Source organism: Cibotium barometz, chromosome 27, assembly GCF_041138505.1.
Source record: "Cibotium barometz isolate CiBa-2024 chromosome 27, ASM4113850v1, whole genome shotgun sequence".
Taxonomy (NCBI): domain Eukaryota; kingdom Viridiplantae; phylum Streptophyta; class Polypodiopsida; order Cyatheales; family Cibotiaceae; genus Cibotium; species Cibotium barometz.
The window spans coordinates 10,978,086-11,001,690 of NC_141072.1; the positions used below are offsets into that span (position 1 = coordinate 10,978,086).

At 38.9% G+C, this 23,605-nt stretch overlaps 2 pseudogenes across 1 annotated transcript; both read right to left on the reverse strand.

Moving 5' to 3' along the window:
- Nucleotides 1-1,267: 1,267 nt before the first annotated feature.
- Nucleotides 1,268-3,940, reverse strand: LOC147623076 (25S ribosomal RNA; annotated as a pseudogene).
- An 18,056-nt stretch (nt 3,941-21,996) lies between these two features.
- LOC147623077 (large ribosomal subunit protein uL15x pseudogene) lies at nt 21,997-22,744 on the reverse strand (annotated as a pseudogene). Its single transcript, XR_015269325.1, has one exon. The product of XR_015269325.1 is annotated as a large ribosomal subunit protein uL15x pseudogene (transcript).
- Nucleotides 22,745-23,605: the final 861 nt, after the last annotated feature.

The window sequence follows — 23,605 nt, forward strand, 5'->3', positions numbered from 1 at the left end:
TTTGGAAATGAAGAAAGTAAAGGACTAGGTGAAGGACTTAAAATCCTTCGGATGGGACTCAAAATCCTATCCCTCTATCTAGTATCTAGTTACAAGTATCTACCCTCTTGTAATTACCCATTTAATTTTTAGAATGAATGTAAACATTTCATCTAAAAATAGATGAATAGAATGCTCCTATCTCTTGTTTCTATTCTTGTCAATCCACTGAGAAATTAAAGTTAGGATCAAGCTCTACTCGGGTTTGGTCTACGCCCTGAAATTACATGTCGACTCCCAAAACAACATATAAGGGACATTTCATTTAGGGATGATTGATTGTGGGCGAGGAGGGATTCAAACCCCCAACACCGTGGTTCGTAGCCACGTGCTCTAATCCCCTAAGCTATAGGCCCTGCCTTCATTGGATTCGTTCTAGGAACCACTTTTCTAAAATAGACTGGAATAGAACCAATTTTTTTTCTCTCTCCATCTATTATGGGTTGGTGAAGATGGGTAAGCTTAGGATTCTCCCTCAGACAAAAGAAAGGTAGGGCACTTTCTTCTCACTTAGTGAAGAGGAAAGAAAGGATGTGCTAGATGGGGTTGTCGATAGAGATGACCGTTACAAGAATGAATAGCATTCAATATTTTCTTTTATCTATTTTATTTCATCCTGGCGTCAAGCTATATTTTTGGCAGAGCCCCCCCTGCAGTATCATTACCACTGTAGAATTTCACCACCAAGTTCAAGATGGATCGGTGTGGTTCCTCCACGCTTGAGACATCAGAATATCAACTCGTGAACGAGGAGTAGCATAGAATGGGGAAGAATTTATTAGTTCTTATGAGGCTACGACTCTAGTCTAGAAGGCACACCAAAGGGAAAGGTCAACCTTCTAGGTAGAGAGCAATCCCCTGACCCTCTTCTCCGTCTATCCAAGGGATGGATGGAGAAGCGGGATGGAACTCTTTCTTAGATTCTTAGATCAGTTTCGAGGCTAATGCTGTGAGCAAGCAATCGAATAATAGGTGAAATTGGCCAATCAATTTGATCAGGTTCTGCATCATAAACAAAGTTTAAACCTCTCGGTTTGTTAGGATGCCTCAATTGCATACATTACTGCACCTCCACTTGGCACCTATCGTGGTGATAAATGGCTTGTCTTGCTGCCGTGACCTTATCTCGGGTTCTTGAATCAGAGACTTATGTCATTTTAAGCTTCACGGGGACGGAGAATCCGTTGTTGCCCCATATTTTTCTACGTCTAGAGTCTCCCGAGTAAGTACGAGTAGGAAAGCACTCATCTTGAGGTGGGCTTCCTACTTAGATGCTTTCAGAAGTTATCTTCTCTGCACTTGACTACCCAACGTTTATCGTGGGCACGATAACTAGTACACCAGAGGTGCATCCTTCCCGTTCCTCTCATACTAGGGAAAGGTCCACTCAATTCTCTAATGCTCGAACCAGATATGGACCAAACTGTCTCACGATGTTCTGAACCCAATTCATGTATTGCTTTAATGGGCGAACATCCCAACCCTTGGGACATAATACTGCCCTAGGTGGTGAAGAGCCGACATCGAGGTGCCAAACCTTCCCATCAATGTGAACTCTTGGGGAAGATTAGCTTGTTATCCCTAGAGTAACTTTTATCCATTGAGCGATGGTCCTTCCACTTGGCACCATTGGATCACTAAGGCCGACTTTCATCCCTGCTCGACTGGTAGGTCTTGCAGTCAAGCCCCCTTTTGCCTTTGCACTTGAAGGCTTATTTCTGCCAGCCTGAGGAAACCTTTGCATGCCTCCATTACCCTTTAGGAGGCCTACGCCCCATAGAAACTGTCTACCTGGGACTGTTCCTTGGCCTGTAATTCTAGAATTCTAGCTCTTCTAGAGTGATATCTCATTGATGGCTCAGGCCCCCCCAGAAAGGGACCCTTTGCATTCCACCTAAGTTGCGCAAGAAGAGCCCAAAGCTAATCCAGGGAAGAGTGAAGCTTCATAGGATCTTTCAATCTAGGTGCGAGTAGTCCACATCTTCACAAACATGTCTATTTCACTGAGTCTTTTAGATAGTGCCCAGATCATTATGCCTTTCGTGCAGGTCGAAACTTACCCGACAAGGAATTTTGCTACCTTAGGACCATTATAGTTATGGCCTCGTTCACCGAGGCTTCGATCGCCGGCTTACCCGTTCATCAAGTCACTGACTCCCTTAACCTTCCGGCACTAGGTAGGCGTTAGCCCCCATACATGGTCTTATGACTTTGTAGAGACGTGTTTTTGGTAAACAGTCACCTCCTGGGCCTGGTCACTAACGACCTCCTTTGTGATGAGGAGGCACCCCTTCTCCCAAAGTTATGGGGCCATTTTGCCAAGTTTCTTAGAGAAAGTTGTCTCGCGCCCCTAAGTATTCTCTACCTACCCACCTATGTCGATTTCAGGTACAGGTACCCACTTGTCAAGGTTGTTCGAGCTTTTCTTGGGAGTATGGTGTAGGGTTACTTCGGCGTTGTAGTGCCTAGTGCTCGAACATTGGATCAAGGCATTTTCTCTACCCCTTATTACCCTTAATGGGTCCATTAACTTTGTGCCCTTAAACCGATAACCATCTGTTGGCTAACCTAGCCTCCTCTGTCCCTTAGGACCAACAAGGGGCAGTACATGAATATTAACCCTTTGTCCATCGACTATGCCTTTCGGCCTATCTTAGGCCGCCTTGACTCACCCTCCGTGTGGACAAACCTTGTGGAGGAACCCTTAGGTTTTCGGGGCATTAGATTCTCACCAGTGTTTGCGTTACTCAAGCTGACATTCTCGCTTCTGCTTTGTCCACACCTACTTACACTAGTGCTTCTACCTGGGACGGAACGCTCCCCTACCAATGTGTCTTGACATCCCATAGCTTCGGTAGACTGCTTAGTCCCGTTCATCTTCGGTGCAAGAGCGCTTGATCAGTGAGCTATTACGCACTCTTTCAAGGGTGGTTGCTTCTAGGCAAACCTCCTGGTGGCTGTCTTTGCACTCTTACCTAAGCCGCCATTTAGGGGCCTTAGTTGGTGATCTCGGTTGTTCCCCTCTCGAGACGATGAAGCTTATCCCCCATTGTCTCACTAGTTGATCCTTTTTCCCTCCTCATTTAGAGGTCACATCTAGTATTCAGAGTTTGCCTCGATTTGGTATTGCTCTTGCAGCCCGCACCGGAACAATGCTTTATCCCTAGATAGTCTAGTCAATTACTGTGCCTTAACGCATTTCGGGGGGGGGGGGGACCACAACTAGCTTAGGGTTCGAGTGGTGTTTCACCCCTAACCACAACTCATCCCGCTGATTTTTCAACATTAGTCGGTTTCATACCCTCACTTAGCTTCACCCAAGCTTCATCCTGGTCATGGATATCTAGATCACCTAGGTTTGGGTTTATAAGCCGTGACAATTTGCCCCAGCAAGACTCGTTTTCGCTATGGCTCCAGGGGGTCTCCCCTTAATCGGGTCACTACCTATAAGTCACGAGCTCATTCTTCAACAGGCACGTGGTCAAGGATCCGATTCTCCTCCCACTGCTTGGGAGCTCATGGTTTCATGTTCTATTTCACTCCCTGATGGGGGTTCCCCTCATAGTACTGCTTCGCTCTATAGGTCACTTAGGAGTATTTAGTCTTGCAAGGTGGTCCTTGCTGTGATTCACATGGGATTTCGCGTGCCCCATGCTACTCGGGTTGGAGCGTAAGCCTGCCATACTTCCTGGCTACTGGATTCTCACCATCTGGGGTGCAGTACTCAACTGCTTTGCCTAGCAAAACAAAGCCTTCAACACTCTCCCCCACAACCATGTTTTCACGGTTTAGGCTATTCCCATTTCTCGCCGTCGTTACTAGAGGAATCGCTTTTTCTTTTTCGTCCTCTGGCTATTAAGATGTTTCAGTTCATCGAGTTGTCTCTTGTCTGCCCATAAATTCAGCGCAGTTCAAAAGGTTAACCTTCGGGGGTGCTAGCAGCGGAAGTAGCACTTCTTGCTGCGTGGGGCAGAGCCTCTCACTCGGGGCCTCGCCCCCACGGATATCCGGACAAGAGACTAATCCCTCGGCTCTTCCAAAACCGAACCCGGAAAAAACTTCCCTTGCCTAGAAAGCACGGGCGATTCCTCCAGGATATTTCTACTCTAACGTAGTCAAGGTCATCACTGACCAAACTGATCCGACCGAACTTGTAAGTCACTTGGTCAGATCAAGGAAGAAACTTGCACTTGGATCATAGAGACCAATGCTTTCTTCCTCATCGTCGAGAGACACAGCCGTTGATTCTTTTCCATAGAACATTTACTATCCGGGATTTACTTCGTCTATCGTACCAACCACAACAGAATTGAGTCTCATTTTAAGGATCCATCAGTCCAGCCTAACCCCATCCAGTCCCATGGGTTAGCCAACCGCCCAACCACTGTAGTGATGGGATCCATTTAGGAATTTGGTTAGGTTTTGTCCCGGGTACCAGGGAAAAGAGTTCCCAAGCCCCCTAGCCGGATTGTCATGCAAACTTCAAGCTAGTCACACCACTTACACACCCAATATGAAATTGCCTGTTTCACAGATTCAACTATCTTTTAAAACAATCTTTTAATGAAACCATAGAATCACTGATCATAATCCTCCAAAGTATTCGGTTGAATTCTAATTTTCAATCATTCCTTCATCGGTTGAATTCTAATTTCCAATCATTCCTTCATTCCGTGTGTTGTAACGCTTTCCGCGCAACTAAACACCCAGAAAAGAAAATGTCATCGGTTGAATTCTAATTTTCAAACAATCATTCCTTCATCGGTATACCTATGGTCACCACCTGTCCACTCAGGGGCCTTTTTAATAGTTCCTAGCTCATAGTACCTGGCAATATATTCACTTATAAAAATCCAGATGGAATCTCCATTGAAGATTAGTAAGATCAACCAACAGATCCATATAAAAGAGCCATGGACTCATCCATTGAGGACCAGCAAGGTCAATCAACCAGATCCATGCCCGGTTTTAGAAAACAACTCTTACTTCTTGTTCCAATATCTTCCTCGACGCACGTGTGGGTATCTTCGGAGAGCACCGTATGGTCAGCACCCTCTAGGATCCTTCGTAGGTCACCTAATGCTTCACTCATAGGCCGCTTCCTTGGTCCCTCATCCACCGTACTGGGAGCTCACCATTTAAATCGAACCGAGGTTGGTCAAGACCTCAGTCGACCTTGCTATGTGAGACGTCCTCCGTTGACTCTCCGTCAGCTGTTGCAACTTTATCAGTTAGGTCTCCACGACCTCATTCACAAGACAGTCAAAATGTTTCCCCAGCATTCTTGACATGAAATAGTCATTTAAAAACAAGTCATAAATACAGTTTCTATAATGAACTCTCATCTTTCCACATTGTTCCACATCAGTCCACTTTATTTAATCCACGTCTAATTCATATGTATTCCCATTCTCATCCAATCACATCATTTTTCATTTCATCACATCTTTCCTCATTTATCCTCATCACATCTCATCCACTTGCATCTACCCATATCCACATCTCATCACATCACATTCATTCACATCTCATCCATTCATATCTACCCCGATTCACATCACATCACATCACATCTAATTCACATCACATCTCATCCATTCACATCAAATCTCATCCATTCACATCTATCCCGATTCACATCAGATCACATCACATCCATTCACATCACATCTCATCCATTCACATCTATCCCAATTTACATCATATCACATCACATCCATTCCACATCACATCTCATTCATTCACATCTATCCGATTCACATCACATCCATTTCACATCATATCTCATTCATTCACATCTATCCGATTCACATCACATCCATTTCACATCACATCTCATTCATTCACATCTATCCGATTCACATCATATCACATCACATCACATCCCATCCATTCATTCACATCCATCACATCACATCACATCACATCCATTCGCATCTATTATATTCTTTTACATCACATCCATTTACATCCATCACATCACATTCATTCATATCCATCACTCATTCTCATCACCATCCCATCACATACATTCTATCCACATTACATCACATCACATCTATCCACATCATATCTCATTCATCCCATCCACATTACATCACATCCACATCATATTTCATTCGTCCCATCCACATTACATCACATCCACATCATCATATCTCATTCATACACATCTCATCTCATTCATCCACATCACTCACATCTCATTCATACACATCTCATCCACATCCATCCAATCACTCACATGTATGACTACTCAAATCTATTCATACATTCACATCTATCACTTCACATCCATATATATTCACGTCACATCACATCTCTTTTACATCACATCACATCTCATCCATATCCATATCCACATCACAGTCATATCCACATCTCTTTACATTACACCATATCTTATCCACATCTACATCACATTCACATCCACATCCCCTTACATCACATCACATCTCATTCACATCCACATCCATTCTTTCACATACACATTCACATTCATTTACATCACATTCTTTTACATACACATCCATTTACATCACATTCTTTCACATACACATCCACATCCACATCCACATCCATTTACATCACATTCTTTCACATACACATCCACATCCATTTACTTCTCATCTCACCCTTTCACATATCCTCTCATCTCATCATTCACATCCACATCCTATCACATCCTATTTACATCTTATCACAGCCATTCCACATCCTATTCCCATTTAGTAGCTCTTTCTACTTCGATACCGATAATGAGACTTTTTCTAAATTTTTGCCAATTGCTTAGCCTAGATAAAGGTTCTTTTTCTCGACGACTATTTTCATATTCTTTCTCAATTCCTCAATTGAATTATATTCGATATTCCTCTTTTGAATAAAAGAATTCATGGGATTTACATCTTATCATATCCATTCCACATCCTATTCCCATTTAGTAGCTCTTTCTACTTCGATACCGATAAATGGGACTTTTTCTAAATTTTTGCCAATTACTTAGCCTAGATAAAGGTTCTTTTTCTCAACGACTATTTTCATATTCTTTCTCAATTTCTCAATTGAATTATATTCGATATTCCTCTTTTGAATAAAAGAATTCATGGGATTTACAAAAATCAATTCTACCCATATTTTCACTTTTGATAAATAATACTAACAATTTCTCTTTTCTCATTTAATTTCTTGGACCTCAAATATCATGGGAATCCCTCTATTTGCATTGCATTCCAATGTCATGAAAATTTCTCTTTTATCATTAAATATTTCTCATAAAAAAAATTCATAAAATATCCATTAATTTAATATGCTAGGAATTTCACTTTTTTTATTTAAATGATTAAATTTCAAATGTCATAGGAATTTCTCTTTTATCATTTAAATATTTCTCATAGATAATATAAATTTATCTAAAATTCATCTTTGAATTTAAATAAAATATCCATTAATTCTAATATGCTAGAAATTTTTCTTTTTTCATTTAAATGATTGAATTTCAAATGTCATAGGAATTACTCTTTAATCATTTAAATATTTCTCATAGATAAAATAAATTTATCTAAAATTTATCTTTAAATTTAAATAAAATATCTATTAATTTCAATATGCTAGGAATTTCTCTTTTTCCATTTAAATTATTGAATTCCAAATGTCATAGGAATTTCTCTTTTATCATTTAAATAATTCTCATGCATAAAATAAATTTATCTAAAATTCATCTTCGAATTTAAATAAAATATCCGTCAATTCCAATATGCTAGGAATTTCTCTTTTTTCATTTAAATGATTGAATTTCAATGTCATAGGAATTTCTCTTTTATCATTTAAATAATTCTCATGCATAAAATAATTTTACCTAAAATTTATCTTTGAATTTAAATAAAATATCCATTAATTTTAATATGTTAGAAATTTCTCTTTTTCCATTTAAATGATTGAATTCCAATGTCATAGGAATTCCTCTTTTATCATTTAGATATAATTATCATAATTTTTACTTTTCTTAAATTTTTTTAGTTACACATAAACTTAAAAATTAGTTTTCTATTGAATAGAACAAAAACCATTCTTTTAGCCTAGGATATCCAATCCTAGAATATGGTAGAAGTTCCTCTTTTCACGTTATGCATAAGAATGAATCATGTATCAATTTCTTAAAAATTTTGCCATAGCTCCGTTGTTGCTATTACTGGTAATTTTTCATTTTTATGAAAAGAATAAGACATAGTAATGTAATTATGATAGTATAACTATCTTTTACCCTTAAATCTAATTTATGGATTTATCTCATAATATTATCATATTTTACAAGCATATAAGTATAAAAATTATTTTCTTAAATCTCTAGCTTCACAAGCCTAGAGTTTGATTTATGAATTGAGAATTTCTCCATGAGAAGTACTATTTGAATAGAGAATTGGTCATAGAAATGACCATTCTTTGGGGAGAGAGAGAGAGAGAGATAAACATAAAAGCATTCTAATTTAAGCATAAATGTAAACTTTATGTGATTAATCACTAAAATTCATTAGAGAGCTTCATTTGCATTCAAGAACCATTCAATTGAATACTTCTCCTCAAGCTTGAGAGGGGTTGAGAAGTGAAAAACATTTAGAAGATTAAGAAAAAGATCATAAAATCACACTTTACCTCTTGTTTTTCTTGATTCTTTAGTCATTGGAGAGGCTCCCAACCAATCAATTGGTTAGTATGTTGAGGAAGGCTCCAAAGAAGGTTGAAGAGAGAGAGAGAAGCTCCAATCTCTCCAAATTGTAGAGGATTTTTAGAGGATAAATAGAAAATATCATTATTTTAGTATAATACTGGCATGGTATAGTTCACATATTTTTTTACAAAGGACTAAGGATATATTTATAGGTGAGGGAGGCCTCTAACCAAGTCCAACTAGGTTCTAGAATTTTCCAAGTTCAGTTTGGTTGAATTTGGACAAGATTTGGACCCCTTTTGATTTGGTTTGATCCAGGAGAGAGGAGAGATAAAAATATCACAATTTTTTTGAGTTAAAAACTCCACCACATGTGTGAAATAGGCGCCTCCTTGAAGTGCCCCCTTCTCCTTACCAAGGTGTCAAAAATGTATCATTATACCCAAAATATCTCATTTTTTTAAGTAATATCTCAGTTTTTTACTAATAAACCTTGTACTCAGTCAACTCTTCATCTTATGTAAGAATTTACTCATTTTTGGGTATTTTTCTTTTATAAATTGGATTTATCTCCTTCCCACACTTGGATTAATCCAATTGGTCCATAAGAACCTTAATATTGGACCATAATCCAAAAATTTCTGAAAATCTAGACCCTTAGGCTAAGGTCCTTTATACATATTTTTAATTAATTCCAAATGCACATTGGAAAGTTCTTTTTGAATTTCTATTTCAGGGGAAACCATTTTAGACACTAGGAGGATTTTTATATAAAAAAATATCTCAGTTTTGGATTACCTCTCTCTAGACATTTTCTCTCTCCAAGCCAAAATAGGATAAAACAGGATCTTTCTTTTATTTCAGAGGGGGAAATAATTATAAGATTAGAAGGGGAGGTTCTTACACCTTCACACCTCAAAAGCTGGAGGGAGGAATCTTACACACATGATTCACCGATTGTGCAGGCCCCCGTCAATCCCTTTGAGTTTCATTCTTGTGCAAAAGTACTCCCCATGCGGGATACTTAACGTGTTAGCTACAACACACTGCACAGGGTTGATACGCACAACGCTTAGTATTCATCGTTTACGGCTAGGACTACTAGGGTATTTCATCCCATTCGCTCTCTTAGCTTTTGTCTCTCAGTGGTCAGTGTCGGCCCCACCAGAGTGTCTTTGCCTTTGGTGTTCTTTTTTATCTCTACTCATTTCACCGCTCCACAAAAAATTCCCTCTGCCCCTACCGTACTCTACCTTAGTAGTTTCCATCGCTTGTCCAGGGGGTAAGCCGCCCTGGGATTTGATAGCGGACTTAAGGAGCCACCTATAGACGCTTTATGCCCAATCATTTTGGATAACGCTTGCAGCCTCTGTCTTACCGGGCTGCTGGCACAGAGTTAGCCGACACTTATTCCTCAGATACCATCATTGCTTCTTCTCCAAGAAAAGTAGTTTACAACCCGTGGGACTTTTACCTCCACGTGGCATTGCTCAGTCAGGCTTTCACCTATTGCAAAAGATTCTCCATTGCTGCCTCACGTAGGAGTCTAGGCCGTGTCTCAATCCCAGTGTGGTTGATCATCCTCTCTACCAGTACTGATCGCCACCTTGGTAAGCCACCGCCCCACCAACTAGCTGATCAGACGCAAGCCCCTCCTTGGGCAGATCCCTCCCTTTTGCTCCTTAGACTATGGGGTATTAGCAATTGTTTCTAGATGTTTTCCCCCTCCCAAGAGCATGTTCTTGCGTGTTACTCACCCATCCGCCACTAGAAACACCACGAGGATGCTTCCCGGCTGACTTGCATGTGTTAGGCATGTTGCTAGCGTTCATCCTGAGCCATGATCAAACTCTCCATGATATTCGTAGTTGCATCACTTATAGCTTATTTCTACATAGATGAAGCTGATTTGAAATTGCCATAGATGAACTTGATTGAGAATAGTCCCCTATCTCCACGCACAACTTGGGTTTATCCATTTCGTATTAGCTTGAAGCTCACCCATAGTGTATCAGCCCCCTACTGCTTTATGTCAATCCCACAAGCCTCTTCCAATCCATCGAGAGGGGGACATGAATAGAAATGTTTGGATTAAGTTTAGAGAAATCAGGCTCGAATTGGTGACTCACACCATGCCACGGTGACATTCTACTGATGGGTTCCCTACCTAGCTATTCCTCCATCAAATGATCACTCACCCCCGCGACGGAATTAAGAATTAACCAACTCGGATGGTTGAGAAATTGTTAGACTATCCTATGCGGTTGATTAATCTAATTAATCCTAATATGGCTGATTAATCTGATTAATCTTGATGCGGCTCATCCCCATCGTTTGCCCATCCAATTAGATAACTCGTTCTTATTTCTTGGAATAGAAAAAGTTATGAGAAAAGGTAGATAGGGTATGTACAAGTCTCCTCAACAATAACGGTTTGAGATTTTTGATCCAATTTCAATTTTGGACACAAATATGTATAGAAATCACTATACTTATTTGAAGTACTTACTCCATCGTATCTTGAATCTTTCAAGATTATCCATATAATAAATGTGAGAAATAGATAGTATCTATCACATATGAATAAGATGAAGAAAGAAAATAAGGTAGAAAGGGTGGGAAAAAGAAGAGTAGGAAGTCCATATTCTCTATCTAAAGTTCTGTTCTAGCATTTGATCCACCATAGCTCATCACATTGCTTCAAATTTAACAACCATAGTATCACTGATTTGGTAGAAATCAGTAGATTAGACTACTTCTTCAAATCATTAAAGAACCAGCATCTCAAGTTATGAACCTTTTATGAGATGATTTGACTTATGAATTCTAAGTTCACTCTTTCTATGCAATCTATGTCATTCAGTAAAGAGGGGTAGTAGCATCACCTTGGAAGTGCTAATGTTACTAACAATACCAATTTCTATGCATTGCTTGAGTGTGATAGAAGTTTGATCGAAATTAGTTCTATATTAGCCAAAATTATTAATGGGGGTGGTGGAGTAAGAAAAGAACAAAAAGAAAAATCTGGTGACTTCTACTACTATATTAGCTAAAATGATTAATGGGGGATTGACTTCTATATTAGCCAAAATGGTTAATGGGGGTGGTGGAGTAAGAAAAGAACAAGCAAATGTCCTACTACTTTCTTCAATCCAAAAGATCTTTATCTGTTGAAAAAGATGGGAAGAAAAGAACACCTGATTCTTACTATTTAGGTTTGAACAAATATATTTCAACAGGTTTGACAAGAGAAGAAAATCAAGTTCGTTATAGTGCAATGAATCCTCTAGTTTCAGATAGATGGAAGGTATGCATAGTGAGGGATTTACTCCTTGGGAAGGATATCTAGAGATGAGACTGAGGGGATTCAGATATTATGGAGGGATAGGTATTTAGAAGATTCAAATAGGTTTTTCAAATTCTATAAACATGTCAGACTTTATAAAAATAAAAGTGACTGTTACCAAAATGATTTTGATTTGTTATTCTTTAGAAAAATCCATAACAAGCAAGATCTGTATCAACTACAAACAACAAGATTGAGAGAGGCCTTTTCCAATTTGTCTTCATTTCCATCTTATAAAAATACAATGTCATCTCGTGATGGTATATCCGGGTTAGATTGTCACGAAATTGGGAAAAACTCTCCTATTCTACACACATTCACCAATAAGAAATGAATTAATAAATCAACTCACTGGATTTTTTTAATAATTGAGGAATTGAATCCGATTTCTAATGGGGCAATAATTATTAATATTAATAGTAGTGAGAAATCTGGGAAAGGACTTCCATTGAAAATGAAAGAGAATCTATCAGTTACTAGGATATTTGGAAAGAAACTAGGGTTTCCATGTAGCAAATACTTTGACCTCGATAAAATTCTTCTAAGATATTTTAAAATATTTTTAGGTATACGTAGAGAAGTAACTAATAGAAGTGAAGGATTAGTAACACCACTCAAAATAACGAGAAGTATCCTCATCGATTTCTCAATGTTTTTTTCTTTTTACAAAATGATTGTTACCGAGGTTACTCGCCCCAAGAAGTTTTGATACATACGGTTGATTATTGCATCGAGAAATTGAACGATATAGATCTTTTGATGCTCGATCCCTTATCGAGTTTACTCGATATTGACATTGACGAATAGATATATTTGCTAAAAATAATTCTCAAGAGAAAAAAGAGTTTATTCATTGAGTCCATATTGTTAATTTATAAAAAATCGATAGGCTCTTTAATCTCACTAGAACTCGGTGAATCCGCCTCTTGTTGGATTACCCCGCATCAAATCTATCCGAATGGGATTTTCAAGTGATTCTCTTTCCACTACAGGGAGGCAAAATTGGAATTTGCTTCTAGATAGTTTGAGTTGGGAGAGGTTCAAATAAAGATATTGGGTGAGAGTATTTCAAGATACATTTTCGATGAAGTGAATACAACATTTGGCTAATGTTTTTTTAAGAGGAGGTTCGTTTTTGGAACAGCTGGCGGGGAGACGTCAAGGGACGTCGCTCACAGAGCAAAGCCTGCCGAGGTCTTGATCAACCTCGGTACGATTAAAATGGTGTGCTTTCGGTTAAAATAACGCGCTTCCGGTATGATGGGCAAGGACCAACGAAGCGGTCCCTAAGTGAAGTGCTAGGACACCTAAGGAGGATCCTAGAGGGTTCTGACCAGGCGATGCACGGGCTCGCGGTTGCTAGGACACCCATGCGTATGCGAGGAAGATTTCGGATGGACTAAAATGAAAGATTTTTGGTAACCAAATCTTGATACTGGATCTCGTTGGTTGGCCAGCTGGTCTTCAATGGAGAGTCCAGAGGATATTATGGTAATACAATGGACTTGGAATTTCGAAAAATGATGATCAAAAATATCATGACTTTTATTGAAGGATTGTTTCAAAGCCAGTCGAATCTGTTATAAATGGTAATTTCATATTGGGTGTGTACGTGGTATGCCTACCTTAATTTTTGCATGAATCACCAGCTAGGGGCATGGGGAACTCTTTTCCTCGGTACCCGGGCAAAAACACAACCAAATCTTTATATAGGAATTCCACCAATACAGTGGTCGGGTGGTTGGCTAACCCATGGGCTGGATGGGCTGCATCGGAGGATTCTTGAGAAACAACTAGATACGATTAGTTACGTTAATTAGTCTAAATCCCGAGAAGACCTTGTTCTCTGGTGGGAGGGGATCAGCGGGGCTGTGCCTCGTAAAAATGAGGAAAAAAACGGTGATTCCATGGACCAAGTGCAAGTCTCTTCTTGATCTGACTATATGACTTCAGGTTCGATCAGATCATTTTAACTAGTTAAAACTTTGACTTGTTAGAGTAATTCTCCCCATTAGAAGATTTTTCCCATGGCGGAATCGCCCATGCCTTCCGGGTGAGGGGAGTCTTTCGGGCTTGGTCTCGGAGGGACCGCCTGGGCTAGCCTCTCGTCTCGAACATCCACAGGCGAGGCCCCGAGTGTGGATCCCCACCCTGCGTGGGAGGTCGACGCCACTTCCGCCCGTCGGCAGGTGCACCGCGAAGGGGGCAGGGACCCCACAACTGGTATTAGAGCTTTGTTGAAAGCTAATAGGATAAACAAATTCTCATAAAAAATTGATAACAAAAAACTCAGAAAAAGCATTTTTCATAATGTATTTTCATTCCGCAAGTCTCATTAATAAAAAATTCTTAATCAAAGAAATTATTTTTTAAGACGGAAGTTCCATACTTATTTAGTATTCCTTACCTCACCCAGTCACAAGACATGACTACGTTCGCCTTCGAACATCTCATCTCTTCCGCTGCAACTCGAACAAGCCGAGTCAGACTCGCACACCATTTTGAGGATTTATATTTTCCTGACCCAGTGGAGAGACGATAGCATAAGTGGTTTGCAGGGCAGTATGTCCATGCCTCTTGCGATCGGCGTGCAATGGTGAGGTGGCAGAACCTCTCATTGGCCATGATTCTGATAAAGCTGAAAGTGGTACATGGTGTCGTTCTATATCATTCAATGCCTCGGAATTTCAGACTTTCATGCCAAATCTACAGACTCCTTAGTCACTTTATTCCTAATAAGGAGAAGATAATAGGTCCCTTGGCAATAAGTGAACGTTTGTATCAGGGCATGGCTATGGCCCAGTACTGTCGTCTTATGCGTCTCCCGAGGAGATTTTGATTTCTGGATCTAAGCTACTCTATGTACATATTACAACTTTTATATAAATAAAGAAATGTTTTCTGGAGAAAAATTCCCTGTTGTATAAGTGATTTTTTATGGATGAACTGATTAAAAAAAATCTGTTATCGTACATATGTCATAGATCTCCAATAAGATCATTTATCTTGTTTAAGAAATTGTTTTTTGAATCCCTTAAGTCTTAGGAACTCGTGGATGTTATAAAAAATAATAATAATATATCATTTTTGGTAGAATCATGAGACAAGGAAACCGTGGACCCTCTCTCTGAAGATGATGAGCTTGACCCTCGACGTTCACAAGGCTCTTCATAGAACTTAACCAGGACCCTTCAAAGGAGAAGGGGAGAACTTCGGCAAGGCTGTGGAGAAATGGGTGGAAGCATTGCATTCTTTGAAGCAGTAGGAACTTTCTTGGATCTCAGCATAGCCTATCACCCCGAAACTGATGGCCAGACAAAAAGGGTGAATCAGGTAATAGAAGACATCCTTCAGTCATGCTACGGTAGGGAACCCAAGAAGTGGTTAAGTCATTTGCAAAATTTCGAGTCCATTGTATTACAATAATATCATCTGGACTCTCCGTTGAAGACCAGCTGGCCAACCAACGAGATCCAGTATCAAAATTTGGTTCCCAAAAATCTTTCCTTTTAGTAAACCTTCCTCGCGTACTACGCATGGGTGTCCTAGCATTCGCGAGCTCGTGCATCGCCTAGTCAGAACCCTGTAGGATCCTCCTTAGGTGTCCTAGCACTTCACTCAGGGACCGCTTCGTCGGTCCTCGCCCATCGTATCGGTAGCGCATCATTTTAACCGTACCGAGGGCTGGTCAAGACCTTGGCAGGCTTTGTTGTGAGCGAGGTCCCTTGACGTCTCCCCGCCAGCTGTTCCAATGAACCTCCTCTTAGAAAAACATAAGCCAAATGCTTCCTCCAGCATTCTGGCGGTCCTTTGAATTTTAAAAAATAGAGGTTCCAATGAAAGTAAAATTCCAATTTAAGATTGGTTCCAAAAACCCTTTTTCCATAATTCCCAGTTTCATAATGAGGATCCTTGATCTCTCATCAAGGTAATCTACCCATCATTCAGTCCGATTGTCCAACTAGATTCTTGGTGAGTTCGGTCAGGAAAAACTAGTTTAGTTCCGATAGTCTATTATTTGTGAGATTAGAAACTGGAATTGGTCACGAAGTTTTTACTTAATTCAGATCGAGAGATGGACAAGTAGGTTTACTGTCTGTCCCTCTCGTAGTCTAACCAAATTCATTCGGTTTAGTTTTACAAGGATTCCCTTCAGATAAACATCTAGTTTTGGGTAAATATACATTTAGTGATTTTACCAATTAAAATATCCAAAGATATTCTTTATGCCACATAATTTCTCGACCTTAATTCATTAGGTAGAATTATGGTGGAAATTCATCTTTTGACACTAAGATATAATTCAAATCCCTCTTTTCTTGAATATCATAAAATTTCTTCTTTTAACTAAATACCAATACATATTTTTTTAATAAACTTAAAATCCCTCTTTTTCGCATTTAATGAGTGCAATCCAATTATCATGGGAATTCCTCTTTTACCATAAATTAAATCTATCTATAGTTCTTCTTAAAAATTACATAAAAATATCCATTAAATCCATTAAGCTAAAAATTTCACTTTTCTCATTTAAATATTTGAATTCCAATATGGTGGGAATTCCTCTTTCCTCATTGAAATTTATCTATACAAGAAGATAAATTTAACTAAATTTTCTCTTAAAATTTAAATAAAAATCTCCATTAACTCCTTTACACTAGGAATTACACTTTCCTCATCTAAATATTTGAATTCCAATATGGTGGGAATTCCTCCTTTTGGTGATTAGTCATGAAGACTACAAAAATAATTGATTAAAGTAGGAAAATTTGAAGTGGGAAGAGTTATAACAATTAGCGATATGTACAGGTTAATTGATTAATTGGTAACCTAGACTTAGTATTTCCCAAAGAATATATATATATACATATATATATATATATATATATATATGGATAAATTCTATACATGAATATCTTTTCTTCATTATCGATAGTCTATGTTTGTATCATACAGAGACCCTCAACTTTCATTTAAATAGTAGTAACAATAAGATCTGTGCGATCTATAAAAAAGATATAATATCTTATGCTCATTTCATTGTTCTAATTGTTCCAACATGCATAATTGGGAGATTTAACCATATTCGTCACACAAAAATAGACTCAACTGACAAGCAAAACGTTTCATATATCATTGATTAAGACATAATAGAAGAATTGTATCACAATACTAGACTAGACATCTTTATTTATCATAAGCAAATGATGTTTTACACTGATAGATAGAGATTTGTCGAAACGGTAGATAAGGGGTGGGGGCGGGGAGTGGTAGATGTCTCAATAGTACATCTAATGTGGAAAAATACTTTTTTTTCCTTGTACTTCAAGATAGGAAAGCCCCTCCTCTCAATATATTGAAGGGAGTGTCACATTCGTAATTACTTAGACTAAAATCTCACACATAGAATTTGGGATTCACTATATCACTATTAGTTGTTACTTTTTTCTCTACTCAAAATAACAGGATTTGAACCCGTGACCTCCATCACCCCAAGATGACGCATTACCAAACTATGCTATATTTTGTTACCTCCATACGAGTATAGCATCAAATATCGATACGGATTCAATCCTACATTAAGAAAATGCTTTTTTTAAAACTCTTACTCTCTATTCGCATATATATCATGTTCATTTAAATTGACCTATTATTCAAGACTATGAGAAACTAAAGTTGGGTGAATGGTAAGCCGCTATAGTGAGGAATAACCACATCCATCATAGTAGAATGTGTAGGATCTCGCATATCTTAATCTAAGCTTAGCCAATCACCTCATAATCAAGAAATGAAGAACCTATTCATTTAAACAAATAGCATTATACTAACCATGTTTTTGCAGTCACATTATTTGCAATCATAATATTTGTAGTCACATTCATTTATCACCTGAAGTTAACATTTAACTTTGTACCTCAGCACACTCAATTGTATCATCATGATTGGTCCTCTTTGTATCCCATTGCTCACCCAAGAAATGGGTCATCTAATTCTCATTTAGACTTTTTCTAGCATAGGTGAATTTGGTTTTCTTCACCTCTTCACATGTTGCAAAGAAATATATAAAACAATCATATGGGAAAGACCAACTCCAATGAATATCTTTGGATCATGTGGATAGCTTCATTGCGGCTTGTACATTAGTTTGCAAGCTTAACCTTGTAAGCTATAATGAGCTTGAAGGTGGGTACTGACCCTCCCAGAATAGACAAAGATATGAGTGGAATATATTGCAAGGTACCATAATTAGTTCTTCTTATATATAGAACATATAACGAATCATAAAAGAATATTTGTTGGGCAGCACAGCCAAGCTGCTTGAATTCTTATTGTTATGTAACAATGCACCAATCTCAATATGGAAAACTCTGATTTTTCCACTTAGATACTTCACAGACTGCCATTCTTCCAAATTTAAGGGATACAGAGCTGAAAAACAACTATGTTTTCAGAGTCAAAATATTAAAAAAATAATTCCTGACTAAAAGAACATACCATAAAATTACTATTTGGCTTGTGCCTTTGAATTTGGTTCTCAGGTTGCAATCAGATTTTCTTATGCATATACACATGTTGAATAAGAACTTTCATTGTCATAGTTGTACCAATAGTTTGTCATCTAAACTCTAGTATTCTAACTTTCCAATGTTAAGTGCCAGTAGGTCTTACTAATGGTGGTTTACAATGCCAGTCAATGATGACAGATGCGAGACATTTACAATTCACTTAGGATAGAGGGGTGACCATATGTGGGCTGGCCTTGTGGCTGGTCTAGGAAGCCACCTATGCCTTTTACAATATCAAGGCTATATAACAAATCCAAAAATTCCAAAAGATTCAAATTTTGGGGGACGACCCGGGAAAAGAACCCTTGACTCAACATAAAATAGAATTTAGAAATAAAGGGAGAATCTCTCCTCGATGACCAATATGCTGATGAATATCTTGCTGATGTAGCTCGTAATGTCAATGTAGCTCTTAATCTTCTTTATGTTGATGTAGATCTTGATGTTGATGTATCCCTTAGTCTTCTTTATCCTTGAACTCATTGTGTAATGAAGTCCATGTAGGCAAAAATGGATCATATTCTTAATGTGTTCATAAAGCTTAACATGATGATGATGATGCATATCCCTTTCAGATGAGAATGCATTGAATCTGCTTAAGGGGGTCTTAGCCTTATCTCAATGGCTAGTGTCTTGCCCTTGCACAACTGATTTATGAGCATGATAAATTAATCACATGAAGTACTCAAGCTCAAAAATCCTATTGTCCCAAACAATGCTAATATAGATTTATACCCGATTTTGGATTACCAAATTGACCACTCAAATCAAGGGGCAAATTTGATTTGATGCTTTACAGAGGTTTAGCAACACTTGAATGTGAGCTATGAACCATTAATGGTGAGTAAAAATAATTTTCTGTTTGTTGAGCAGAAAATACCTCGACTTGGAGAGCACTGTTGGAGGGGCAAATCAAGGGGCTTTTTCAATATGAACCTTTGACAAGCTGTAGAGCAAGTCCCCAATGGTAGGGTGGTTGAACCCTTAATGGTTCAAGAATACAATGATTAGTGTCGATTAATCACACTTATTAGTAGAGGCAATTTACTATTTGTAGTGCAAAAGAAGGGGCAACTTGGAGCTTTCAATTAAGGCACCAAATGATAGGGATTTTGCAAAGTAAGCACAAACCCAGTAATAGCAGCTCCAATTGATGAGTTTTAAATTTATACATACATGATTAGCAACACTTAATAAAGATTAATCTTATCTTTACCAAAAGTGCTTCTTTTTGAGTGTCCACGCTGCTGGAGGCAGCTTCCATAGATGTTTATTCTCGAAGCTGATGTTGTGGACGGATTCACCATTATCAAAAACCCCCAAGGTAGCGTGAAATTAGGCCGAAACGTCATGATTAGTGTGCCATTGCATTTTCCCCCAAAAAAACACAGGTTCTATTTGTCGGTGAATTTGGTGTCCTCCTTATGTATTTTGATCAATTGATCCAGCCCCCACGTGTGCGCCTTTAAGCTAGGCAAGAGCCCCAAGTGATGGCTTGAGCTTTGGTTAGGTCTGTAAGGAGCAATCAATCCTCCACTAGCTATGGGTAGTGAGGGAGAACACCTACAAGCTTCTTATCTAGGGTTTTTGTAACTAGCAACTAATCAAAACCTATGAGAATGGTGCTGAGAAATGATTAGACATAGATTAAGTCATGATTTGGCAATGAAGAAAAAGGTTGTGATACCATGTTGGCAATCATAAGATCAACCATAAAGCTATGGAGGATGAAATCTCTCCATGGTTGAGGAGGAAGAAGAAGAGAGAGCAAGTTGGTCACAACACAAGGTGATTATATTATGAATGATATGATATGAGATAAATGAACCACCAAGTACAATCCCCTTTTATAGGCATCGAACCCTATCTTTTGACTCTAACTAAGAGTTTGTTCAAACCTAGAATGTTTACACTAAGTTGGCTATAAACCTTATGACTGGATGCATGTATTCCCAAACTCACATGGTATTTTGGCGTGTTTCTAACACATTAGAGAAACACCAAAGATTCAAAAACTAGCAATATGTAAGAAATCAAAATACAAAAAACAACCAAAACTTTAAAAGAAAAACAGAATGAAAAGTGCTTCTTACTTCTAAACAATTGTGAAGCAAAAATCTTCAGACCTTCAAAATCAACAAAACCCAAACTGTTATAACTTGCTGAAAACTTGTAAAAAAGAGAAAAATCTAACATTAGTGCAACATCAAACTTATTTCTACAAACAAACATTAAAATTTTGGAAGCTTCATAGTAGAATGAATATAATGTTCTTACCGTTCTCAAGCTTCTCAAAAATGTCAGAGTGCTATTAGCTTTTGACAAGATTAACATGATAGAATTATAGAGTGATAATAGTTAAGGTGATTGGACAACACACTCCCTTGGTGTCAAATTACTACAATATTCGAAGCATGAAATAAAATGTCATTAGTTGAACAAAATTCCCGCACTAAAATCATAAACCTCATGCAAGCAATGATTATATTGGCAAACCCTATGGATTTTCAATGGTAGTGTGTTACCTTCTTCAAAACTCTTCACTGTTTTTTAGTGTCACTACAATTTTTTTCATAACGTGCATATTATTCACAAATCATGTGCTAGAGTTGGTGCTTTCTAAAGGACACACTTATGAATAAACACTATCATAACTATGCTTGCCGCCTCCGCTATAGCCAGGAGGAGAGGGTTCAAATCTCCCTTGTAGCGTTGTTTCAGTACCAACGCTTGCAAAACAAAACCCATGAATACTACTAGACACTTGCAAATCACATCTCCACGGGATGGAATCTGAGGGTAGGAAACACCCTCCCTTCAACTAACGAGGCATGGGCATTGAGGTTAGCGCAACAATGAGACCTTTTTCTGACTATCATATGCTCATTTTCGGGCTTTGGTTTATGTGTGAGCCTTCCGAAAGATGGGGTGGTCTTGTGGTCAACCCCCCTCTCCAACCTAGACCAACAAGTCACCTTATGAATTAATGCGCTGCGCCCCATTTTCTCCCCTAATCTCATTGCTGCCCTGTTACTTATTGGAAATCGGAAATTGGCCACCACGCCCTCGAAGTGTGGACCCAAATTTGGTTCTGGTTGGGCTTTGGCAGGCATAACGAACGTGAACAAGTGGGGCCTTCAATCATTTACAATGGATCAAAGCCCTAGCTAACACAACTGGTCCTTGACACAGGAAGTCCATATACAGTGAGCCTCACTGTTCCACTTTTACAGACATCATTTTCATACACAGCTTATTGACAGAGTGCCAACAACTAAAGAGATGCTTGTGGTAGATGTGAGGATATCATAAACTATGCAGGTAAAACCAGGCACTAATAGAAATAAGAATTAGTGCCTCAAACATGGATCACAATCATCTCAAAAACACAGTTCCATTCCGCAGTTCTCAAAATAAGCAGATATTACAATGGATCAAAACCATCTGGCACAAACAAAACCACTGAGCTGCATCTTAAACAAAATAAACCACTGTTTGAGCAGTCCTACTAAGGCTAAGCGGTGAGGACGACAGCACCACCGGCTTCTTTGATCTTCTTCTCGGCGAGCTTGGAGAAGAACTTGGCCTTGACGACAAGGGGGGTGGGAGGAGGGTCACCTTTGCCGAGTACCTTGAAAAAGCCATGCTGGGTAACATCAAGAAAGGGGCCCTTGCCCTCTTCTGCAGACTTTGCCGTTTCCGGCAAGAGGGAGAAGAGGCGATCCACGTTAACGATGGGGCAGTGAAACTTGTTCATGGTCTTATGGAAGTAGCGCATGCCGACCTTGCCGAAGTAGCCCGGATGATACTTGTCAAAGAGGATGCGGTGATGGTGCATGCCTCCTGCGTTTCCCCGCCCTCCTGGATGCTTCCTGTGCTTGCCAATCCTTCCATGACCGGCGCTCACATGGCCCCTTTTCTTCCTGTTCTTCTTGAACCGAGTCGTCATGGTGCTCTGCCCCCCTGCACGCAGAGAAACCCTACTCCCCCACTCCCACCCCCACACACACACACAGCGAAAGAGAGACAAGAAAGGAGAGCTCAGAGAGAAAAACCCTAGCTTTTCAGACCCTTTCAAACCTGCCCGCCCGCGTGACACATTTGTCGATGCCCAAATGAGATGTGCCTTCACATTTAAACTAGTGTGCTCACTTGAAGCCAAGAGAAGTGTAGCATTGTAGCGCACATATAAACAATGCAAAAGACAGCAGAGTAGATTGTCATGTAACAATAGCACAAAGGAAGTATTTTACAGAAATTGCCAGACAACCACCATGCATCCTACTTTTAGTAGTGATTTAGTGATACCAACTCTCAAAGTTGAAAACCCCAAGGAAAATTTGAGAAACACACATAGAGACATAGGAGAGAGAGAGAGAGAGAGAGAGAGAGAGAGAGAGAGAGGGGAGGGGGTTCAACACATCACAAGAAGGGGTAAATTCCTCCTCTTGCTAGAGAAAATGTTTCTTATATCATATAGCCAGATCCACCACATGGGCTCACCCATAAGAGAAGGACCCATTTGACACAACCACAAAAAGAAACCTGTTAAAACAATCTAAAGCCTGACTTTAATCATTGATTCTCAAACGACAAAATGCCATGTATTGTAAGAACATTCCACGCTCAGCTCCGTAAAACTATATAACGTATAGCTTCACTCTCTTGTATCACAAAAATAAAGCAAATGTAAGCCTTTAAACAAAAACATGAAAAAGGATCAACATACAAAATCTAATGATATTATGCATTTGTATAGAGTTAATGTGCAAAGGAACCAGAAAATTCTATATGTCAACGATGTGTCAACACGTAGATACATTGCATACAGGCAAGGGCCAAACCGTGAAAATAACACACAATACACATACATATAGTAGTATAAGAAGATGCATCGAACTAGGAAAGATTCGCACATGATATACAATCTGAGATCAAAACCAAGTAAGATACATAAATGGTATATACACAGAGATTAAGTATATAGAG